This window comes from Phoca vitulina, unplaced genomic scaffold (genome assembly GCF_004348235.1).
Source record: "Phoca vitulina isolate PV1807 unplaced genomic scaffold, GSC_HSeal_1.0 scaffold3, whole genome shotgun sequence".
NCBI classification, from domain to species: Eukaryota; Metazoa; Chordata; class Mammalia; order Carnivora; family Phocidae; genus Phoca; species Phoca vitulina.
This window is the reverse complement of record NW_022589706.1, coordinates 92,987,650-92,995,093: the sequence shown is the minus strand read 5'-3', so window position 1 is coordinate 92,995,093 and position 7,444 is coordinate 92,987,650. Positions and strand designations below refer to the sequence as shown.

At 39.2% G+C, this 7,444-nt stretch overlaps 1 protein-coding gene across 3 annotated transcripts in view; it reads right to left on the bottom strand.

Moving 5' to 3' along the window:
• Positions 1 to 7,444, bottom strand: part of SYNPO2 (synaptopodin 2) — a 163,775-nt gene that overhangs the window by 106,720 nt on the left and 49,611 nt on the right. The gene's annotated exons all lie outside the window — the stretch shown is intronic.

Genomic DNA, 7,444 nt, shown 5'->3' with positions numbered 1-7,444 from the left:
AGAGCACTCAACTAGATTCGTGTTGCGTTTTAGAAGTAACACATTGGTAGGGAGTTTTGTTTTTTTTTTACCAGAAACTCACAGCAGTCTTTCAGGGTTAGGGCAGTATTTCTCAACCCGTTTTCATGATCACTTCCTAAAGAATCTTTTTCTCCTACTTTGCCCCCATCCCCATGAAATGCTAATACTATAGATATACTATACATCTGTGATGTACTGTGGCCTTTGGGGGTCCACAAGCCATTATAATACCTAAGATATATTTTGCCCCCCCAAGAACTAATTTTCACCCCTGTGAGGGTGATATCACCCCACTGATAACCAGTGAGAAGACATGGTCAGGGTTACCACTGGTCTGAACCCTGGCTGCACATTAGAACTATCCCAAAGGCTTTTAATTGCCAAGCCCCCACTTAGCGATTTTTACGTCATATGTCTGAGATGGGACCCAGGCTTTGTTATTTTAAAGCTCTCCGGGGGGGCTGGATAAAAAAGATCCTTCAGCTGCTAAGCAAAGAGGACAAGTCTAAGCGCTTACTCCATGTGTTAAGCTGTGACAAGCGAATCAAGTAACAGGACATGGTATGTTTACAATTACCTTGATTACATACATCAATTCTTTCACACTGTAAAAAAAAAAAAAACTTGTACATTTGTTATGGATACCCCATGCACAGTCAGGAGATGGATGTAGTGGAGAAAATACTTCTGGAATAAAAAGAGGAAGTAAGCCATGATCACAATTCCAAGAACATGGCATTCAAAGAAGAAAATCCCCCCTTTTCATTTTGGGGTCAGCACAGGGATGTTACCCAGGCCTAAGAGTACTGGCAGGAGAGCACCATTTGGCTTCTGACTCCAGGAGGGCCTGTTTGGGTAAAACAGTAATTTTCAAAGTATAGACCTTAGAACTTGTTAGAAATGCCAATTATCAGACCTTACCCCAGACCTACTGAATCAGAAATTTGGGGGGACAGTGCGATCTAGTTTAACAAGCCTACCAGGTCATTGCAACATACTCTGAAGTTTGAGAATCACTGTGATAAAACCTGGCTCTCAAGCACTTTATGTCCCAACCGCTTTTTTTTTTTTTTTAAGATTTATTTATTTATTTGAGAGAGAGAAATAGAGCTAGGGCAGGGGGTAGGAGCAGAGGGAGAGGGACAAGCAGACTCCCTGCTGAGTACAGAGCCAGACTTGGGGCTCGACCCCAGGACCCTGAGATCATGACCTGAGCCTAAATCAAGAGTTGGACGTTTAACTGACTGAGCCACCCAGGCGTGCCCCGCCCCCAACCACTTCTATTCTTCTCAAGAAAAGTGACCTTTCATTCCTACTGCTAATTTTTATCCTGTACTTGATTAATTTGTTCTTGATTCTTATGAACAAGGATCTTAACAACCTGGATCATATTAGTGCACTCAACCAATTTTAAAAAGTTCCATCTTTCATAAATCACAGTTGGTTATATTAAACCAGCCAGGGCTCTAAACCAACCACTTTGAACCTCTCTTTAAACAAATTCTACAGAGAGGGAGGGAAGAAATGAGGGTTTTTGTTTTTTTTTCTTTTGCTTATAGGGTTAACTAGCCAAAGAAATTTCCTTTTGGACCATTATAGACAAGTAAAATTCTTTATGTTTTGCTAGAAATACCAAACATTAATCAGGTCCCAAAGCTGGGGTGACATTAAACCAAAAGCAATTTAGGCGATGGTAATAATGGTATCCTGTCTCTTGGTATTACTTAAATCATGCCAATTCCTGACCTACACTGTCCTTCTAAAATTATATATGTACACAATGCTATGGTAGCACTTCCTACTAGAACTTAAAATGTATCCCACATGCTAGAATTAAACTATTTCATCCCCTTAAGTTGTTTTCATTATTGTTTTACTTTTACATATAGTTCAAAATTGCCCTCTAACACAGGAATAGATCCTAAAGCAGAAGTGTGATGATTACTTCTTCAGGTCCGGGACTTATTAATATAATACTGATTCTGTCCTTACAGGGCAGAGAATGCTGAAGATCCCAGAGGATAAAAAGCAGAATGTGAGACAATAAACTTATTTCAGGTGGCTTTAATCAAACTTAGGACGGCTGGAACTGAAGGCCATCCTCCTGCTCTATACTTCAAGAGGAAATGCTACTTTAAATAAGGCTCAGGTTGACGTGAATGAGCTTAGAAACTAAGATCGTATGGGAATCCAGGCATAAAAACAAAGTGCTGTGTCAGATTTGCTTCGTAGCTTAAAAGAGAAGGCTGCAACACATTACATGTCTCCCTGCCCATAAAAGGTAATGTAACTCTGCTTGTGACCTTATTGTTCAAACATACATTGTGCCTGATGTAAACCATTTTCCCCATCTGGTTGCAAAAGAGATAATACAGAGATGATGGAGAAGTTTATCACCAGAGACTCTGAAGTTCGTAAAATTAAGTCAATCTGCTTAAAGATGAATTAAACTGACTGGAAGCCTAGCACATATGTGATTTTTTTAAAAAAAAACCTGAAACACCAGGTTTTAAACAGCAAAAAAAATCATCTTGATAGAAGAGGGGGTAGAAGGGTATTTGTTCAAAATTCTTAGCTACACAAGAGCAAGACAATCAATTCAGTAAAAAATTGGTCAACTCGAAGTACTTGACCCAAAAGTCCTAGCCTAAATGGATTTCCCTTAATCATACTGATTTTTACAGAAACATAAAAGCCTTTCATTGATTTTATTCTTGAAATACTCATATAATTCTCTCTACACTTTATATAAATGATTTAGAAAAGAGAACGTGCCAAACTATTTCATAATGGATGGGCAACGTTAGAGTGAAACTAGAAGGAGACTAACACATTTTAGTGTAATTTTCTAGCATTTTACAATCTACAACAACATTAATGAAGACATAAAATGTATTGTAGCAATTCAAATAAAGTTTAAAGAACATAAAAGGAATAACCAATTACTATTTTAATTGTATAGTTAGAATGCAATGGAGAGTGAGCAATGATACATATGGGCTCAGAGAGGAAGGCAGAGCCTAAGCCAGGACCTGGTCGCCAGACTGTAACATCCTTTGATAGCTGTTCTCTTCTTTTTGGGTAGAAGTTTTCTAAAACTGGGTCACAAGAAGAACAAGAAAGTCAGTGACCTCTCCTAATCATCTGTCAGCTGTTTGCATAATAGCACTGGAATTTACCAAACAGCACATCTTGAGCCCTCATTTGGCAAGAAAGTGTTGTTTCTACTCCATGTCTTACCTTTCTTTCTAATGTCAGGTCTCACACAGAAAATAAAGCCCATATACACCGCAGAAGAACACATATTTTTAAATTTATGGCATCTGGACCTACTTACAGTATTTTATGTAGGGAACTTTCTGGATGGAAGTTGCTTTGTGTGCCTACCCTTCCCTTTCTTTTTCTTTCAGTCGGCCTCTGATTAGCTTGGTAGATGACCACGTGATCTCAACCTACCTTTATCTACACTGCCCTACAATGGACACATCTTGCTTTCCCCAGGTATTTTCAGATTAGTGTTTTTCAAGAGAGTGTTAAACTATTCAGTCAAATAGCTGCTTTCAAACCAGCTATAAGAGAAACTTGGGAGAGAGAAATTGTTGATTATTTTGAGCCCATATATGTAACACTCTAATTTTGAACTCAATAGATCAAGGAACTTTGGAAGATAGCTAAATAGGAGAATTTGGGGCATATCATCTTACTTTTTAAAACCTGCATAGTGGGGCACGTAGGTGGCTCAGTCAGTTAAGCGTCTGCCTTTGGCTCAGGTTACGATCCCAGGGTCCTGGGATCAAGCCCCACATCAAGCCCCATATCGGGGTCCCTGCTCAGCGGGGAGCCAGATTCTCCTTCTCCCTCTGCCCCTCCCCCTGCATGCACGCTCTCTCAAATAAATGAAATAAAATAAAATAAAATAAAATAACCTGTGTAGCAACTACCTTGGAATGTCATGTCTTGGTTTCTAACATCTTTAGCTTAATAGATATGAATAACAGATCTTACTTTCTTGTTCCAAGTAACATATGTTTTGATGTGTCCTGCCTTGCAAGATAAACTAAAGATATACATAATGTCATTGTAAGGTATACTTGAGAATAGTTCAAATTTGATTCCAATGTTACTAATTCAAGTCTTTTTTTTTCTTTTAATTGTGCAGGTTTAGTTTTTATAATTTCTTTTTTTCTTTAACTCATCTTGTTTTGGAGACAATTGCAAAGAGTTTTATGTCATGGGTGATTTATTTCTATCAATATTCTCCTATAGTAACACTACACTGATTTTGGAACTTAGACTGATATATAGTAAAACATCTTTTATCAGAATTCTCTGTGCTCTTTGTATATTTTAAAAACATGATCCTTCTGCAGAGTAATGGATAGGAAATAAGAGATTAAAGAGACAACATGACTCTAAAATATAGCCAGAATACATTACTATCGAAACTTGTGGTAGGTGCAAATAATCATAGCTTACATTTCTTGAATCCTTCCTGTGTTCTAGGCACAGCATTAAGTATTATACATTCATTATCATTTAATAAACAGCAATTCCAGGAGACCAGTACCATAATTGTCCCTATTGTTTGTTTTATGAAGAAGCTGAGGTTTAGAGCAACTAATTCAAAGTTATACCCTGGTAAATGGCAAGGCAGGACACAAACACAACTCCTCCTGACTTCAGTGCTTTCTCCTATCTGTAGAGCCCTAAATTCTCCCTCAATGATGTACATCTTTAATGTTAACTCAAACTCCACCATAATTTATTTTTCAGGCATCATGGATAATTGTTAGGTCTACTTACAAAGCCTTTGAAGAACTAAATAAGCCAATTATTTCCTTGCCCAAGGACATAAGTTGTCAAAATATCTCCACTCAAGAACCACAACAAATATGGTAAGCACGATGGGTAAAACTTCTACAACTGTATTACTATCCTTGTAATTGTTGCTGTTATTGATTAGCAAAACATGGCCTTAGCCATCACCATAAAGTAGAACTTGATTTCAGTTAAATCAGCATGAAAGTCAGTGATTAGCCCAACCTACTTTCAGCTAAGTTATGTTGCTGTTTGAGTTGAGTTGCTATGCTACTCCCAAGATGTATGTGTCCTGTTCTTTGTTTACGATGAAGAGTCATTGTTTCGTTTTCACTGCAAATAGTCCAAAAAGAATGGAGGAGTTAGCTAAGAAGCTGGGAGTGGGTAACTGTCTTGATTTGCCCAGGACTGACGGGTTTCCCAGGAAGCGAGACTTTCGGGTTTAAAATCGGGACAGTCTTAGGCAAACTGTGATGCATCAGTACTAAGGGTGGACTTGTAATTTCATCAATTCTTCCATTATAACACCAATCTATCCTCAAGTACCCTAAACATGATCTTGATTTGACACTGAAAACCTGTTCTAGATCAGGCCTAGATGGCCAAAGTAAGGCTATCATCCGAGGAAAAAACTTAAAGATAAATACCCCCTTGCCTGTTGTAGAAATTCCAATTTTGAAATGTGGGGTCACAGCTTAAAAATTAAACTTTAACATATAAAAAGTGTAATAAGACCTGTCCTAAACATTCTTGTTCTATCAGAAATTCAGTTGTACACAAACTTGGTGCTACTTCTACCCGTCTGCGGTACTGAAAGCAACATGACCATCAAGTAATGCTTTGTGGACACTCACATCTCAATTTGAGCATTCCTCCTGCAAACTCACTCGAGTTTGATGTTGACTTAGCTCAAGACATTTCTAAACTCCTTTTGGAATTGCCTTTAGAGTCAGATTTATTTAATTTACAGCCCATCTTCAATTTTTATGAACATGGCACTAGGAACATGGATTATTTTCCTTATTTGCCATATGCTGTTCCTAAAAACTTGATATGTTTCCTAAAATCAAACTCTTGCCTTAGAGGGCAATATTTCCATGTTTGCAACTCCTAATGTTATTCAGAAGACCATGACACCAGCTCTGAAGACAGTTCCAAAAAGGTGTGACAGCATTGCTTTGACCGAGGGCAGCATGTTGTCTTGAGAAAGCAATTCCAATTTAAAGAGAGCCATTTTGGAGTTATAAGCTCTATATGAATGATTGTTCCCTTCCCCCACATCACATATGTTAACTTAAAGTCATACCTTTTTTTTTTTTAAGATTTTATTTACTTATTTGACAGAGAGAGAGAGCACAAGCAGGGGGAGCGGCAGGCAGAGGGAGAGGGAGAAGCCGACTCCCCGCTGAGCAGGCAGCCCCACGCGGGGCTCCATCCCAGGACCCCAGGATCATGACCTGAGCCAAAGGCAGACGTTTAACTGACTGAGCCACCCAGGTGCCCCCAGTTAGTAGGTTTTTAAAGCAATATAGGAAAAGATTGATAGTGTACTGAATGAAATTGGTGACTGGGAATGAACAGAAGTTGCTAAATTAAAAAGATGTTCAAGATGAAGAACCGAACAGCATTGCTGAATTGAAAGAAAGGAGCAAGGAAGAAGCCAAGATTTCTGGCTTAAAGAATTGGTTAAATGGGTCTAGTAGTTCCTTTCACTGAAATAAATCACCCAGGGGGAGAATCAGATTTGGGGGGAGGTTGCACTTGAGATGTCTGTCAGACACAAAAATAAATGTCCAGCGTTCCTTTGGATATGATGGTCTGGAATGAGAAGAGATGATGCTCTAGAGATAGAACACTTTTTTTTTTTTTTAAAGATTTTATTTATTTATTTGAGAGAGAGAGAATGAGAGACAGAGAGCATGAGAGGGAAGAGGGTCAGAGGGAGAAGCAGACCCCCTGCCGAGCAGGGAGCCTGATGCAGGACTCGATCCCAGGACTCCAGGATCATGACCTGAGCCGAAGGCAGTCGCTTAACCAACTGAGCCACCCAGGCGCCCTAGAGATAGAACACTTAAAAATCAAGTCTAAATAATTGAAAAGTCATCTCCAAGAAATAGAAATGTCAGCTATGAATGACGCTGGAAGAGTGAGCTGAATGACAGGAAAAGAGTTCAGTTAGAAGCCAGAAAAACATCCACATTAATCAATAGGAAGAAGAGGAGCCATCAGGGGAGACTGAGATGGAGTGACAAGACAGGCAGGAGGGCAAACTTTTGCCTGGAACTCTTACTCCTCTATCTCCTTCCAGCTTCAGCCCATCATCACTACCTTATTCATCTGAAAAACTATTCTGTCTGGATTCTTTGTTGAAAACTCACCTTCAAGCACTGCCTCTTTTGTGGTGCTTTCTCTGACAACCCCCAGGTAGGAATAAGGGTCCCTCCTCAGTTACAGTATGGGTCTCAGCAGATGCATGTCCCCCCGATGGCAGAGACCATTCTTACCACTGTGTCCCCAGTCCAATAATGAGCACATGGTAGGCGTTCAATCTGCCTTTGTTGAATCAAAGAAGAAAAGTAAGTTCTCATGCTTGATGCATAAGGTA